Consider the following 18,230-nt stretch of genomic DNA (forward strand, 5'->3'; position numbering starts at 1 on the left):
GCTTGTTATCCAAAAGGTCACCAAAAGTTCAATATTTACTTTCCAGCCCCACCACTGAACCAAATGCTACCGTTTTCGCTCTTCAGTGGCAAGAATGAACACACTAAATAGCAGGAAGAAATATTGAAGTGGCACAGGTAACTAAGGAATTTACCTTCTTATTTATTGTGGTTCTGGTTGCTATTTTTTATTATATTTATTTTATTTAAAAAATCATTTTATTGAGGGCTCTTACAGCACTTATAACAATCCATAAATCAATTGTATCGAGCACATTTGTACATATGTGGCCATCATTATTTTCTTTTAAAAAATCATATTATTAGGGACTCATACAACTCTTATCACAATCAATACATATGTCCATTGTGTCAAGCACTTTTGTACATTTGTTTCCCTTATCATTCTCAAAACATTTGCTTTCTATTTGAGCCCTTGGTATCAGCTCCTCATTTTCCCCCTCCCTGCCCTCTCCCCTCCCCAATAAATACTTGATAATTTATAAATTATTATTATTTTGTCATATTTTACACCATCTGATGTCTCCCTTCACCCACTTCACTGCTGTCCATCACCCAGGGAGGAGGTTATATATAGATTCTTGTAATTGGTTCCCCCTTTCTCCCTCACCTTCCCTCTACCCTCCCAGTATTGCCATTCTCACCACTGGTCCTGAGGGGGTCATCTGTCCTGGATTCCCTGTGTTTCCAGTTCCTATCTGGACCAGTGTATATCCTCCGGTCCAGCAGGATTTGTAAGGTAGAATTGGGATCATGATAGTGGGAGCAAGGAAGCATTCCAGAACTAGAGGAAAGTTGTATGTTTCATCATTGCTACACTGCACCCTGACTGGCTTGTCTCCTCCCAGCGGCCCTTCTGCAAGGGAATGTTCAATTTCCCACAGATGGGAGCTGGGTCCAAACTCTACACTGCCCCTCTTTCACAATGCTATGATTTTTTTTTTTTTTTGGTCTTTGATGCCTGATACCTGATCCCTTCGACGCCTTGTGTTCTTACAGGCTGGTGTGCTTCTTTCATGTGGGCTTTGTTGTTTCTCAGCTAGATGGCCACCTGTTTATCTTCAAGCCTTTAAGATCCCAGATACTAAATCTTTTGATAGCCAGGCACCATCAGCTTTCTTCACCACATTTGCTTATGCACCCACTTTGTCCTCGCAGATCGAGTCGGGACAGGCTGGTGTGCTTCTTCCGTGTGGGTTTTGTTGTTTCTCAGCTAGATGGCCGCTGGTTTATCTTCAGGCTTTTAAGACCTCAGGTGCTATATCTTTTGATAGCCAGGCACCATCAGCTTTCTTCACCACATTTGCTTGTGAACCCGTTGTCTCCAGTGATTGTGCCAGGAAGGTGAGTATCTCAGACTGCCAAATTGTTAGAACAAAGTATTCTTGTGTTGAGGGAGTACTTGAGTGGAGGCCAAATGTCCATCTGTTTCCTTATTACTAAACCTATAAATATATGTACATAGATCTATTCCCCCTCATCATATATAAATATATTTACATCTGTATATGCCTGTATTTAGATCTCTATAACTGCCCTTTTCCTCCTAGTTCTCTCCTCTATTTCTTTTTACTTTCCTCTTGTTCCACTATCATGTTCAGCCTTCATTTGGGTTTCAGGAATTCCTCTGGGTTACATTGCCCTTGATCCAGCCCTGCCAGACCTCATACACTCTCTTTGCCACTGATTTCGGATCCCTTGTTGTTCCCTTGACCCTGGGTTTGCTAACACCCCCTTCCTTTCCTCTGTCTCCCCTTGCATCATTATTTTCTAAACATTTACATTCTATTTGAGCCCTTGGTATTATCTCCTCTTTTCACTCTCTCTGCTCTGTTCCTACCCTCATGACCCCTTGATAAATTATTATTATTTTCATATCTTACACTGACCACTGTCTCTATTCCCCCATTATTTCTATTGTTTGTCCCTCTTTAGGGGTGTGTGTGTGGTTGTGTCTATCATTGTCCACTTCCTCCCTTTCTCTCCCCACCTTACCCCTATCCTCTTGGTATCCCTACTCCCATTTCTGTTCCTGAGGTGTTTATCTAACCAGGATTTGGTGTGCTGCTAGCTCTTATCTGTGCCAGTGCACATGTCCTGGTCTAGCCTGAAGTTGAAGGTAGGACTGGGATCATGATATTGGGGCATGAGGAAGCCTCAAGGAACCAGAGGAATATTGTGTGTTCATCAGTGCTATACTTCACCCTGGTTGACTCATCCCTTCCTTGTGACCCTTCTGTGAGTTGATGTCCCATTGTCTACAGATGGTTTTGGGATCTCTGCTCCAACCCCCTTCATTATCAATAATATATTTGTTTGTTTTGGGTCTTCTGGTGCCTAGTACCTGATCCTGTCGATACCTCATGATTGCACAGGCTGGTGTGCTTCTTACTGTGTGCTTTGTTATTTCTCTGTTAGATGTCCACTTGTTAAACTTCAAACCTTTAAGACCTCAGACACTATATCTTTTGATAGCTGGCCAGCATCAACTATCTAAACCATATTCACTTGTGAACCCATTTTGTCTTCAGCGATTGTGCTGGGAAGGGGAACATCACAGAATGCCAGGTTGTTAGAACAACATTTTCTTGCGTTAAGGGAGTGCTTGAGCAGAGGCCCAAAGTCCATCTACTACCTCAATGTATTGCCATATAAATATATGTATATAGGCCAATACCTCTATTTTTATGAATTAATATATATACACACACCTATGTTCATACCTCTAACCATAGCTTTGTTTTCTAGATCTTTCTTCTGTTTCTTTTTACCTTCCTCCTGTCCCATCATTATGCTCACTCTTCTTCTGCCTCTTAGCAATTCCTCTCAGCTTGATTGTTGTTGCTCCAATACCCCCCAGGATCTCTATGTCCTCCTTGCTGTTGATTTTAATTCGCTAGCTATTCCCCTACCTATGGTGTTGTTTGCTCACTGCTCCCTTCCCCTGCCTCCTCCTCCCCATAAGTCCCTCCATAACCATCAGTCCCATTGCTTTCTCCTGCAGCCTGCTCCCCATGCCTATCATACTTTTAGAAGAATTCAATAGCCTCTCACTGTGGGTCCAGATTGAGCTCCAAGTAGTTTGTGGATCTCAGTACATGAAACTCTCTTTGATTTATTCTCCTGTCTTTCTATGCAGCCAAACATAATCATCCCTTTTTACCAAATATTTTTTGAGAACCTACTGTACACTTTGCACTATAATAGGTATTAAAGATTTAAAAGCATATAAAATATAATTTTATTCCTTTGGTTCATTTACATATTGGCACAAAGATCTTCAAAACAGATCTACACATACATTATTGAAATACAGAATAATGTGATAGTTAGATGCTTGGATAAGCTGCTAACTCAAAAGAGGAAGTCTACTTTTCCTTAAGAGAACTAGAAAAGTGTTCACAAAGGTGACACTTGAACTATGTTTCAAAGGTGAAGAAGAAGATTGAAGGCATTTCAGATATAAGGAATAATATATGCAAAGATACAGAAATGTGAAGGACTATGAAGTGTTTAAAGATCTGTAAAGAGTTCAGTTTGACTCTAGCAATGCTATGTATCCGGAGTAAAAAAGGGAAGTTGAAGTGCTTGTGAAAGACTTTAAAAAAATTTAATTCCTTAATTTTTTATTCCTGGTACAACTACCACAAATCTCCAGGCAATATACCTGAGGTAATGAAAAGAAAGAGAAAAAAAACCAACAAAGCTACAATAGATAAAAGATTTCCAGAATGTACATATCATTGGCACTGCATTGCATTAATCAGTTACTGAACTTTTTGCAAACTGTGGCTATGACAGTCCTGAACAAGAAGGGTTTCCCACTGAAACTGCAGTCACTTTTCTGAATGCGGATCATCTCTCCTTCTATGGCAGATTTTGACAGTTTCTCTCATGCATTTGGGCCGACTATCTCAAAGTAACCTGTAGCTTTCCTGACAACCTCTCTCTCTCTCTCTCTCTCTCTCTCTCTCTCTCTCTCTCTCTCTCTCTCTCTCTCTCTCTCTCTCTCTCTCTCCTGCTTTCTGCTGAATTTTTAGAAACTCCTACTACCATATCCATCACTCCCACCATCAGGTCCATAAGCACTGCCTGAACTTCTTCCACCAAAACTACCCTCTTTCACGGGTCCATAATTTGATTGCTGCTGTCCACTGTAATTTTCAAAACCATTATAGTTTCCACCACCACCATAGTTACCACTGCCAAAATCTCCTACATTTTAACCATCAATATCTTCCACCACCATATCCACCACCTTGGTTTCCATATCCTGACCCACCACTATCACAGTCCCCTCTACTACAATAACCAGGACAATTGCCATATCTGCCACCATCACCTTCAAATCCATTATATCCGCCATCACCTCCTCCACCACCATAGCTTTCTCTTCCACCATATTCCCTCCTTGGCCAAAGTTCCCTCCACCACCCCCAAAGTTTCCTTCACAAATGTAACATCATTTATCTCTGTCACCAGATCCACCTCAGGACCTCCCTGTGATTTCAGGAGGCTGCATCTCTTGTTTTAAAAGAGCCGTTTTCACTTTACAATTATGCCCATTAATAGTGTGGTATTCCCGAACAACAATTTTATCAACCGTATCATCAAAAAGCAAATCCTCTCTTGGTCCAACTATGCTTGAATTCTATAGTTTTAATCTTGTAATACTTTTCAAAGTAGTCTCTCAAATTATATTATGCCGTGTCTTCTTTTAAGCCACCAACAATACGCTTCTTCCTTGTTCAATGGGCACCAGGCTTTCCAGAATCCTGGCTTGAAACAGCTCTCTTTGGCTCCATTATACAGCCATCAACCTCGTGTAGCCGGGGACACATTGCTTCCTCCACCTCTTCAACACAAGGGTAGGTCACAAAACGCCAGACTCTGGAATGTTTTCTGGGTGTCTCTCATCACCAAATACTCTGTGAGGGTGCTCCATTTCTTGCAACATTCTCTTAAACTATACTCTGTAGTTTCAAAGCTTAGACCACGATTAAACAATTTCTGCAACTGCTCAGGTGCCTTTGGATCGTGATGCTCCCCGTTGAGACTGGACTCCTCTTCCAATTGGACTTCAGTATGAGACCTTGGAAGATTTTCTTAGGCCATACTAAAGAACTTGTATTTATTATGCAATAACAAATGGAGATTTGCAGAGCAGGTCAATTTCTCTTTCAAGAATTCGTACACATTTTGTATCACGTTTTGATTGCAATCCCTACAATGTAACACACATAGCATAGTTCCTCCCTTTTTCCTATCTCTAGTCCTCCTTTTTTCCTAACCATCTGAACATTGACCTTGTTCAAATACTGCCTTTTGATATCAAATGTTAATTATTCAAATATGGACTTACCTCCCTGTAGACCTGCCTATTATTTAACTGAAAAAATAAGTCATGGAGGTGAATTCATTTTTAGACCTAACAGTCAACACCCTTGGGGATTAAACCAATATCTATTTGTCCAGTAAGTGTGGTCTTTTTTCCAAATTTGAGTTTTGATCTACATTTTTCTCTCCCACTGCATCCAATACCTTCTAATGAGATCCTTTCAGAGCAGTAGGCAGTAGTGGCAAGCCATCATCTACTTATGGGTTCATTGTCATGGAGACAATTATTCACATGGGTCATTAGATTGTTTCCATGCACCTTCTATTTTCATCACTGTCTTTCCTCTGGACAGTGAGAGACCATTAGAAACCGTAGCTAACCATTCAAAAGCTTTTAAGACCCTAGTTGCTACTCAGCAAATTCGCCAAAGTTTGATGCAGAGCCTTGTCTTTGTGGGCTATGTTATGCTAATTGAACTTGGAATCCCCAGAGATCATGATCCTGAGCCCTCAGGTAAAATGAATCATTCCCTCAACTTTTTCTGTTATGTCTAAGAAGTTTTTATAAATTTGCTCCCTGAATGCTCCACCACATTCATAGATATATTTGTAGCAAAGGTAAATATACATGTATAAATATTTTCTGGGAGACATATACACTATGTATGTTTTCCCACTTTCCACAAACATTTCTTGAGCCTGGTTGCCTATCCATGCATCTACTCACAAGTCACCATCGTGTTAGGCATTCTATAGAGCAAGAACAATGATATTTGGTATGTATATAAAAGGGTTTATAAAAAAAGAGTTTATATCAAGAAAAATGGTTCACAGAGTTGTAGAAGCAGTTAATTCCAGTTTAGTTGTCAGATATGCTGGAGGTTTTCTTGAATCATATGACTGCAGGGAAACCGGGAAGCCAGGGAGCCAGAAGATCAAAGGCTGGTGGAAGCAGAAACAGATCAGCAGATCAAATGTTTTGGTAGGCCACAGAGAGCTCCCAGGATCAATAGCAGTATCGAAGGCCACCCTCACATGTTCTAAGAGACCAGTTGTAGAGTCCACATCAGCAGGAAGGAGAGACAGTCAAGAAGAGAGAGAGAAAGACATAGAAAGAGATGGCAGGAGCAGTGCTCCAGGTCTCTATTTATAGATGTGAAATAGGAAACCCTCCCAAAGCAATATCACCAGGCTGTGACTTGCATTTTATGAGGATGAATTTCTGTGACACTTCTGTGGATACTGGTCCATCCAACTTGACACAAAACCTAACATCACGATCATTATTGCAGGATTGTGTATGTAACATCATTTATCTCTGTTGCCTTTCACTCTTGTACTCATTTCAGTGTCTTCCTCTGCTTCAATTATTTTTGACTGATCTCCCTCTTGTATATTTTCTTCTCCTTTACTCAATCTAATATTTTTATACTAATATTTGTATATTTTTCTCCTTCACTCAATTTAATATTTGTCTACTCTCTACCTTTCTTCCTTCCCTCTCTTACTCCTGGCAACCAACAAAGATTTTGTTTTGTTTTGTTCTTACTGTGAAAACCATTTCTTGACTATATTTTCCTCTGCTATTTACTTATTTCACTCATCATGATGTCCTCCAGGTTCATCCATGTTATGAGGTTTCTTGCAGAGTCATCATTATTCTTTAATGTTGCACAGACACATACAGAACATCCCATCCACCACCAACATAATATGCATTCTTTGCCAGTGCATATGAAACATTCTCCAGAATAGACCATATGTTAAGCTAAGCAGCCTCAATAACTTTTTAAATGTTAGTTATTACAAAACCTCTTCTTGGATAAGAATCCTATAAAATTGGAAATAAACAAAAGTAAAATCAAGGGAAATATATACTTCACAACAGAGATGAACCTGGAAAACATGCTGAGTGAAATTAGTAAATCACAAAAGGACAAATATTGTGTAGATTATAAAAAGTCAAGAAAATGTTTCACAGTAAATTAACATTATATGATTGTTCCAAGAAGTGAAAATGGAAGGAAAGGAGGGGGATTCATGGCTAGTAGGCAGACAAGTGTTAACTTGGGTGAAGGGGAAGACAATATACAGTAAGAGGGAGCTTGACAAAAAAATGATGGAGGCAGAAGACGGATGTTTGCAAGAGTAAAAGCAAGAGAGGCATTTACTGTTACATACACAAATCTTCAATAGATGCAGATATACAGGTTAAAAAAGTATGAGAGGGAGCGTGGAAGTAAGTGTACCGGTGTGTGTGTGTGTGTGTGTGTGTGTGTGTGTGTGTGTTTGACAAAGAATATCTATATACCAGGGGGTGCCAAAAGAAAGCAAAAACGATGCTCATTTGTTTTTTTGATGTGGGAAGAATAGTGCATTTGGAGATTGTTCCAGCAGGTCAGATTGTAATCAAGCTTTCTATTTAGAGGTTCTGAAGAGATTGCATAACAATGTGCAACAAAAACAGGCCTGATCTGTGGCAGATGGGGGACTTGTTTTGCAACCATGACGATGCACCTGCTCATGCTGCCATCTCAGTGCACCAGTTTTGGGTGCACTGAGCACCCAAAAAACAACATGCCTCTCTTGCCTTACACACCTTATTTATTTGACCTCATTCTGTGTGACTTCTTTTTGTTTCTGCAAATGTAGAGGGACATGAAATGACAGTAATTTGATGATATAGAAGAGGTGAAGAAAAAAACAAGGAAGGTACTATCAGCTATCCAAACAGTTGCATTTGAAAAATATTTCCAAAAATGGAATCGTAGATTTGACACATGTATTAAGTGTAATAGAGAGTACTTTGAAGGTGATTGGGTTGTTTCATTAAAAAAAAAGCTTTAAAAGCCCTTTTTGGGGGGAGGGTAGCCCCACGTGTGTATATTTGCTGTAACTATATCCATAAATGTGGTGAAGCATACAGGGATCAAAATTAGAAAATTTTTTTGATATAGCCAAACACTTTGGGGGAATGAGTCACTGAGTCCAGAGACTAGAGACCATATTCTGTGAAGACACCAAGGTCAATTGGCATAACATAGCTCACAAAGACAATGCTTTATATCCTATTTAGTGAGTAGCTACTGCAGTCTTAAAAGTTTATGAACAACCATATAAGGTGAAACTCTTAGTTTCACCTTGAAGGAAATAAGCGATGAAAATTGAAAGATAAATGAAAAAAATTGGTTGAATGAACTAATGACCCATGAAAACATCGATCTCTGCAACCTGGAGACCAAATTAACTAGATGATGCCCAGTTACCAATACCAACTGCTCTGAGAAGGATTACATTACAAGATCCTAGCACAGTTGTTCTCAACCTGTGGGTCGTGACCTCTTTGAGGGTCGAACGACCCTTTCACAGGGGTCGCCTGATTCATAACAGTAGCAAAATTACCGTGATGAAGTATCAATGAAAATAATTTTATGGTTGGGGGTTCACTATAGCATGAGGAACTGTATGAAAGGGTCACGGCATTAGAAAAGTTGAGAACAACTGGCCTAGATAAACTGGGGAGAAAAATATAGGACAGAACTGAAAATCATAAGAGAGACCACTCCAGATCTGATATTAACAATAATATCCCTCATTCCAAATGCTCTTCTGAATCTGGCTTATATTTCTGGCAACTTCTATATGTGTACTTTTGAATTATCTTCAGTAAAATTTTAACTGTCAAGTGATGTTAGCTATATTATTCGAAAATATCTGCATCCTACTGGGTCACTTTTCTTTAGAATGGGCACAAATGTGGATCTCTTCTGCTCAGTTGGCCAGGTAATCATTTTATAAGTTTCTTTGCGTAGACTAGTGCTGCGGGAGTTTTGAGAACCCTTTTGAGAGCTAGTCTGTCTACCCTGTTTGGTGCTAATGTCTTCAGTGCTGTTCAGACTTCTTCCATCAGTTGCATTGTTCCTTGAGTATATGCTGCCTCTTGAACTAGTTGAATGTCAACTAATTTTTTTGTGCTTCAGAGCATTTGATTATTATCCTTTGTGTATCAGTCGGCTCTGTTGTGATGCCATTAGTGTTATTGACTGCTTCCCATTTCCTTTTGTTTGATATGATAGAGAGTTGTTGATTGTATTAATGCCGTCAAAGAGTTAAGTTCTAGTCTTGTGGCTTCTGCTTCGATGTTTTAGTTTCTGTCTCATTTATTTCTGTCTAATCTTTATAATAAGGAGCTCTGTCGGTAGGTTATGTGTTGTTCTAATAACAAGATAAAAATTTGAGGCCACCAGCTGCTCTGCAGGAGAAAGATGAGGCTTTTCTGCCCCCGTAAAGATTTACAACCTTGGAAACTCAAAGGGGCAATTATACTCTGTTCTATATGAGTTGAAATTGATTCAATGGCAGTGAATAATCCTTATTATTTATATTCTTCTAGGGATCGTGGGCTTATTTTGCTATTCTTTTTTATAATTGCTAGAGATATTGGGTTAAGGTGTTTATTTGGCTTCTTTTTAATATGTAAATTTATTACTATAAATCTCTGAACACTGCTTTGCTCCATCCAGGCATGTTGTTTGGTTGTGCTTTCATTATTGTTTGATTTTTTAAAATTGTATTTTTTTTCTGTTACTCAGTAGTTTTTCATCAGTGTTATTCAATTATACTTGCTCTTTTTAACCCACCCTGCTCTTCTTATTGATTTCTAATTTTATAGAATTGAGATCTGAGAAAATGCTTTGTCATATTATAACATTTAAAATTTTTCTGATTCTTACTTTTGACCTACCATGTGATTTACTCTAGAAAATATTTCATGTGCACTGAGAAATATTTCATATTGTGCTGTTGTTAGCTGGAGTAATCTGTATATGAATATGAGATCATTTTGGTTACTTGTACTGTTTAGTTTGTGTCTTTGTTGAATTTCTCTCTAGTTATGTCCTTCATGGCATGTGTTGTATTAAAGTCTCCTCCTATTATTACAAATTTATCTATTTCTCTCGTAACTTCTGTTAGAATTTGATTTATGTGTATTTGAGGATATTTTGTAGGGTGCATAGGTATTTATTATGGCTGTGTCCTCTTGTTCAATTGACACTTTTATCACTAAATAATGTCCTTTCTTCTCTAATGGTATTTTAACAGATATTAATATTGCCACTCCTGCGTTTTTGTGATAACCATTAGCTTGATATATTTTTCTACCCTTGGATTTTCAGGGATCTTTTCTTTGTGTCTTGAATGATAATTTGTGGGTTTTATAATTCAGTCTTCTGTTCTCTGTCTCTTGATCATGTATTTAATCCAATTGCGTTCAGTGTAATCTTTGCTAGGTATGAGTTTATTGCTGGCATTTTGCTGTGTGTGTGTGTGTGTGTTCATTCATGCATATGTGTGGTTTCTTTTGTCCAAATAATTTTGTGTTTTCTTATCATTTTCCTTTTGCTATTGTTCACTAAGTCTTTATAATTTTCCTCTTTTTTATTTTGATGAGGTATATTAACTGTCTTGGAGGTTACCCTGCAATTAATTAATTTCTTCCCAAGTTTAAAGCAGTCTGTTCTAGAAATCAACTTGACTTCCTCTTCATTTGTAGTTCTGTAAAACACCATTTTTACTTTGTACCAATGTGTTATAGATTGATAACTCTGGTTCCCCCATTTACTGTCTTATAGGTTGTTTTTTACCTTGGACATTTATATATGTGTGGTTGAGGATGCCATGTCTGCTAATAAAAAGTTGTTTTGTGCCACTTTGGGTTCTCTGTCCAAGGAATCCCCTGCAGTGTTTCTTGGTAAATGGCCAGTTGGTCACAGATTCCATTAATTCCCATTTATTTGCAAATGTCTAAATTTAGGTATCATAATTTGAGGGACTTTTTTATTGGGTGTCTATTTCTTCTTCCTTTCACAGTTTTATATGTCATCCTATTTCCACCTTTCTGGCACAGTTTCTGCCACGAAATCAGAGTTGTCTTATGGGTTCTACTGTTTAGGTGATTTTTTATTTTTACAAAGCTGCTTTCAGGATTCTTTCCTTGTCTTTGATTTTGGAACATTTGATAATGACATATCTTGTGCTTTTCTCTGGGGATCTCTTTTCTTTTCTGGTTCATTAAAATTTTGGCTAGATATCTCACGATTCAGGCAATTTTTCTTGCAACAAATCTTTGATAATTTCACTGCTCTTTCTTTTGCCTCTTCCTGTTCTGGAATTCAATTCTCACATAAGTTGTTCCTCTTGATGGTGGCCAAAATAATTTGTAAGCTTTCTTCACTTGTTCCAAGTCTTTTATTCACCTAATTGTTTCTCTAGCACTTTAGTAAAGATAGATTTGTCTTGAAGTTCACTGAGTCAGTCTTCCATTGATATAGTTCTACTACTTTGCCCCTCCAATGAATTGTGTTCTTCTGAAATCTTAGTATTAATTTTAGGGATTTCTATGAGCTTTTTTGGTGTGCTTTCCAATTTTTAATTTATTTTGTCAGTTTCTTCTTGTAGAGTCTTCTTGAATTCTCAAATTTTTCTGTGTTTACCTTGATTTGCCCTTCAGGTTTGTTGGTTTTTCTCTCAAGTCACTAAAAATAACCATATATAATTCTTTGGAGCCATTTATCTGATGGTGTCAGTGCCACTTTTTTCTTTGACTTTGTATTTTGGTGACTTATTTAGAGCACTTTTTCTTGTTTCTTAGTGAGAACTGAAATTTTCTGTTCACTTGAAACATTGTGGTGTTGTATTTGAATTTAAGTGATGATTGTATGTTGGTATGTTTATATGCACTCACCATTTTTTCCTTTAAGTGTGACATAGGAGGAAGTGGTGCTTGAAGTTCTATGTTTGCTGGTTGTGTAGCACTATTGAGGGCAGATCTGGTTGGTTTTGGTCATTGTACATCAGGAGTAAGTAGTGACCTCACACAGAGGATCAGGCTCCAGGAAGTATGAATATGGTTGAGGCCTGTGGCAACTGTTGCTGTCTTTCACTGTGTGGTACAAGGAAAGAAATTATAATAATAAACCAGGTAAAATAAGTGAACAACTGCAAGAAAAAATATTTAATTACTAAAACAAAAAAGAATGAAAATTAGAAACGAGGGAAAAGTAATAGCAAAAAAATATACCTTTTCTAATTTTAAACCTGAGGAGGGTGAAGAAAAAGAGAGCAGTAAAGAAAGGCAACCCAAACCCTCCCAAATCAAAATCAATGCCATTGTAGAAATCCCATGGGACAGGGTAGAACTAACCTTGTGGGTTTCCAAGATGGTCACTATTTACCAGTGTGGAAAGCCTAATCTTTCTTCTGCAGAGTAGCTGTTGTTTTTGAACTGCTGAACTTGCAGTTAGCAGCCCAAGCTGTAACCATTGTGCAACTAGGCTCAAGAAATGAGAAGCTAATAAAAAGAGAGAGAAAGTAGGGATTGTTACTGTTAGGTGCCATCAGGTCATGTCCTACTCATAGCGACCTTGTGCGCAACAGAGTAAAAGACTGCCTGGTCCTGCAGCATCCTACCATCCTAACAATTGTTTCCAAGTTCAAGCCCATTTCAACAGCTATGGTGTCAATCCATCTCCTTGAGGGCCTTCCTCTTTTTTCATCCCCCTCTACTTTACCAAACATGATGTGCTTTTCCAGGGACCGGTCCCTCCTGACAATATGTCCAAATCATGTAAGACAAAGTCTCACCGTCTTTGCTTTTAAGGAGCACTCTGACCATAATTCTTCCAAGACAGATCGGTTTGTCCTTTTAGCAATCCATGCTACTAATATTCTTCTCAGAGCCAAACTTTAAATGTTTCTATTCTTCTTTTGTCTTCCTTAGTCAGTGTCCAACTTTCACATGCATGTGAAACATTTAAAAATACCCTGGCTTGCAGCAGGTTCTCCTTAGTCATCAAAGTAACACTCTTTCTTTTCAATGCTTTAAAGATGTCTTGTACAGAAGATTTACCCAACACATGGTGCAGAAGATTTACCCAGCACATGTGTTTTTGATCTCTTGACTGTTGCCTCCATCAGCATTGATTGTGGATCCAAGCAAGACAAAATCCTTGACATCAATCTTTTCTTCCTTTATCATGATGTTACCTATTGGTCCAGTTGTGAGCATTTTGGTTTTCTTGACATTGGGTTGTAATCCATGGTGAGTGCTGCAATCCTTGTTCTTCATCAGCAAGTGCTTAACATCCTTCTCACTTTCAGCATGCAAGTTTGTGCTATTTGCATGTCGCAGGGTGTTAATAAATCTCCCTCTAATCCTGATGCCACATTCTTCTTCAGATAATCCAGATTCTCTCATCATTTGCTCACCATAGAGATTGAATAATTATGGTGAGAGGATCCAACCCTGTCGTACACCTTGCCTGACTTTAAACCATACAATATTCCCATGCTCCATTTGCACAACTGCCTCTTGATCCATGCACAAGTTCTGCATGAGCACAATGGAGTGCTTTGGAATTCCCATCTTCTCAAGGGTAGTCATAGTTTGCTATGGCCCACACAGTCATATATACCTTGGCCTAATCAGTGAAACCTTTCTGGCATTCTGGGATTTGCTTTCAGCTAAGGGGTATCAATGATGATACCCCTTGCTCCAAGACCTCTTGTGAATCCAACTTGAATTTCTGGTAACTCCCTGTTAATGTACTGCTGTTACCATTGTTGGCCCGGCTCAAGTAGTTTTGCTTGCATGTGATATCAGTGATATTCTATAATTTGATCATTCTATCATCTTTCTTTGGAATGGGCACAAATATGAATATTTCCCAGTTGGCCAAGCCGCTGTATTACAAATTTTCTGGCATAGACTAGTAAGTGCTTCATCGGCTTCTTGAAACATTTTGATTTGTGTTCCATCAGTTGCTGAAGCCTTGTTTTTGGCTAATCTTTTCAGTGCAGCTTAAACTTCATCCTTCAGCTCTATTGTTTTCTTGCTTCTATGCTACCTCCTGACATGGTGGAATGTCAACTAGTTCTTTTTGGTTCAGTGACTGTGTATTCTTTCCATCATCATTACTACATCATTCAATATTTTTCCCACAGAATCTTTCAAGATTGCAACTCGAGTTTAATCTTTCTTCAAAACCATTTTATTCAGTGCTAATACAAATGTCATATCATTCCTTAGCTCAATCACATACTGTAAAATGGTGGCCACAATCAGTTTCAAAACATTCTGTTCCTTCTTGAACTTTTTAATATTAGACCCCCTTTATTCTCGCTGTACCCACCTTCTGCCACACTGTACCCTCTGTAAGTTACATATACCAAAACCAGAAAAACCTAGAGCAAAAATTCTAGAGGATTATGCCCAATGACAAAATATGTCTGTCATAAACCCGAATATGAAACAAAACAACACAAAAAATGGTGAAACCTAGATCAGGGACAACGTGCATCAGAGGGGGGATCAACTGACAACATTTTGACTGTTCAGGTCATGTATATAATTTTGATCTCCGACAGCCATCTATCCAATGCACTGTTTGGTAACCAGTTTGTGGCACTGGAGGCTTATTTCCTGTGTAGATCGCACAGATGTCTCCTGGGCTTCCACTGTCATCCATAGCCTTCTGCAAGCCTGACTCTCACAATTTAGGCTCTGATACTTTTCCCTCCTTTGGTTTTGGATTATATGATTATTAATCTTTTAGTTACTGATATTCATGTGCCTTTCCCACGTGGACTTAATTTGACATTTCTCTTACATGATTGGCTGCTTATTTAAAAAAATCCTTTAAGACCCAGGGCCACGATGTAAGAACTAATTGCTCTTAAATTAGAGCCAGGATATAGTACAAGCCCCAAACCCATTCCTGGGGCTATGGTTTTCTAGTCCTATGGGGCAGTTCTACTCTGTCTTATAGGGTCACTATGAGTTCAGAATAGATCTGATGGCAATGGAATTAAACCATTACTTTTAGATTATTCCAGACAATCTAATATAATTATCTCATTTATATACTTGTTTGTTGTGTATCTTCCTCATTAAAAAAGTAAGTTCTATGAAGGTAAAAATCTTATATGTTGTTCTATCCCCAACAGCTAAAACAGTGCCTGGTCCAGAGTATGTGCTCAGACTATGCACTTCATCAAATAAGTACAATGAAAACCATTTGATATCACTTTTCAGCCCTAAATTAATAACTCCACGTAATTTGATTTAATTTAGTGCAACAAAAAATTATCAGTCTTAGTCACCTGTTTCTCCATAACCTAAAAACAATGCCTGGCTCATAGTAGGTACTCAACTAAACTAAAAATAAAGCCTATTGCTACTGAGTCAATTCCAACTTACTGCAACCTATAGAGACAGCACCTGTAGAGCTTCAATAGCTATAACTCTTTACATAAGCAGACAGACATCTTTCTCCCTTGGAGAGGCTGATGGATTGAACTGCCAATCGTTTGGTTAGATATCCAATGCTTAACCCACTGTGCCATCAGGGCCACTAGGTACTCAAGTGACATTAGTTAAGTGAACAAACAAGTTGCATTTCTACTTTGTGTAACAATGAAATAAGGATTTGTAGTAGTTGTTGTTAGTTGCCATAGAGTTGGTTCCTACTCACAGCAACAGAATTTTATTCAGCAGAATGAAACACTGCCTGATCCTGTACCAGCCTCACAATTGTGATATTTGAGCCGATTTTTGTAGCCACTGGGTCAATCCATCTCATCTTGCAAAAGGAACTTGCTTTTTCTCACCAAATTTCTGCTTTAAAAAAGCATAATGTTTTTTTCCAGGGACTGATCTCCCCTAATAAATATTCAAAGTACATGAGGCAAAAATCACTAGAAACGGAGGCCACAGCAGTGAGGAAAATAGACTAGGAGCCATTTGTTGACTATCAACAGCCTAGAGACAGAGACTGGATTTGGTTTCCATGGCAACCTTTCAATAGACCGCGTAGGAAGTCATCTATCTAGCATATTCTCTTTCCACAGATCAATTGGGAGATATGAAGAAGATGAGAAAGAGAAGCAGTTTTTCAAGGTTTGTGTCCTTTAATTTTCTGTATCAGGGAATGGATCTCTAAACTACTTGGTAGGTGGGTATGGGGAAGATATCTGTCCATAAATCTTGTTCCTACCAGAGGTCACTGTGCAGCATAGCAACACTTTCCCAGTAAGGTAATCCCTTGAAACCTACCTGAATCAATGTGGGGGAGGAATTTCCATAGAGAGGACTGCTCCCCTTAGCTCAGTTGTTGGTTTTGACTCATAGCTATCCTACATCCAACAGAATAAAACACTTCCAAATCTTGCACAATCCTTACAATTGTTCTCATGTTTGAGTTCATCATTCAAACATAGTTCCTTTAGACCCGGGTTAAAGGTGAAGATGGCAAGGAGTTAGGTTCCTCACCTGGAATAAAGATATAGCTTGAAAAGCTGGGCATTGAATCTATGCCTATAGCCGCATTTTGCTCCTCTTACGGCTGTCAACCTGTAGCGATCCTATATGACAAAGTGGAGCTGTCCCTGTGGGTTTCCAAGACCAGAGATCTTTATGGGAGTAGAAAGCCCCATCTTTCTGCCATGTAGTGGCTGATGATTTTGACATGCTTATTTGTGGTTAGCAGCCCAGTGCATAACCCACTATGTAACCACGGCTCCATGCGTCTTGTTCCTCCTGCTTTTATTATACTATTTGTGATATCTTCATGGAAATGCACCATGTACACTATAGGCTTCTTCTTGAAAGCATCAGTTCACCAACAAAGCTCTGGGCCCATGGTATATTATCTGTAATCTTCATAACTCTTCAAAGTAGGATAATACTAGCCTAATTTTACAGATGAAGAAATTAAGATTCAATTAAGTTAGAAGTTCAGACTCTGAAGCCAAATTACTCGAGCTGAGCTCTATCACTACCAGATCTCAGGAAATTTTCTTAACTTTCCAAAGTCTCTATTTTCGAAACCTAAAGAATAGTATCTAATTCAATAATAATATGTGTGTTTGTAGATCTATCTAATAATCCCTTTAATGTGCTTAGCACCTTCCTTGTTAAATAATATAATTATCAGTAAATATTAGCTGTTGTCATTATCTAAGGTTACATAGCTAGTGTGGAGATCTGGTTCAAACCCTGTGCTGTCTGGCCTGTAACTCTTTCCATTATAACCAAACCAAACTCACCGCCATCAAATTGATGTCAACTCATAGCAATCCTATATAACAGGGGTTCACAAATTTTAGCATGCATCAGAATCACCCAGAGAACTTGTTAAAACATGAAAAACTAACCCTTAGAACTTTAAGTCTGGAAGGGATCTGACAGTTTGCTTTTCTAAAAAGTTCTCAGGTAACTCTAATATTGCAAGGCCACTGCATTAAACCAGAAGTCACTTACAAAGAGCATCTAAAAGCAGCTCAGACTGTCGGTGAGGATAAGGTGTGAATGCCTCCAGAACAATTGCATTTTAAATAGATATTTTATGGAAGCAGAGAGACTGAAAATCTGGTCCAAGAGAAACACAAAATAAGGTAACTATTTTTTTTTTTAGTGCAAGGAACTTGCCTCTCCAATCACAGATAGCTGTAAGCATCTCTTCATCAAGCTACTGAATGCAACATGTTAAAACCCATTGGGAAAGTCTCCTACCTACTTGCTGAATGCAACATTGGTAATATTGTTAAGCCTGAGCAGTGTTTTGGGTTTTCCTAGTCATATTCAAATCACATTTTTGGTACTGGGTGAAGTCCAAGCTCACAACTTAGGGGCATGGGAGCTAATGGGATATATGGAACTGAATAGCATTTAGCCCAGTTGAACTCTGTCAAATCAATGTTTTGGGAAGAAGCCTGCAGTGTAAATAGTGCTTTTCTATGAAGATGTCACCAATAGTGTAGTCATGGCAACAGGAACAAGGTGTGGCTATGGACCTGACTCCTACTTCACAATGT

The 18,230-nt window shown here is 38.5% G+C and overlaps 1 pseudogene; it reads right to left on the reverse strand.

The window, feature by feature from the left end:
• Window positions 1–4,056: 4,056 nt before the first annotated feature.
• Window positions 4,057–18,230, reverse strand: part of LOC142433400 (heterogeneous nuclear ribonucleoproteins A2/B1 pseudogene) — a 91,307-nt pseudogene continuing 77,133 nt past the window's right edge.

This window comes from Tenrec ecaudatus, chromosome X (genome assembly GCF_050624435.1).
Source record: "Tenrec ecaudatus isolate mTenEca1 chromosome X, mTenEca1.hap1, whole genome shotgun sequence".
Classification (NCBI taxonomy): domain Eukaryota; kingdom Metazoa; phylum Chordata; class Mammalia; order Afrosoricida; family Tenrecidae; genus Tenrec; species Tenrec ecaudatus.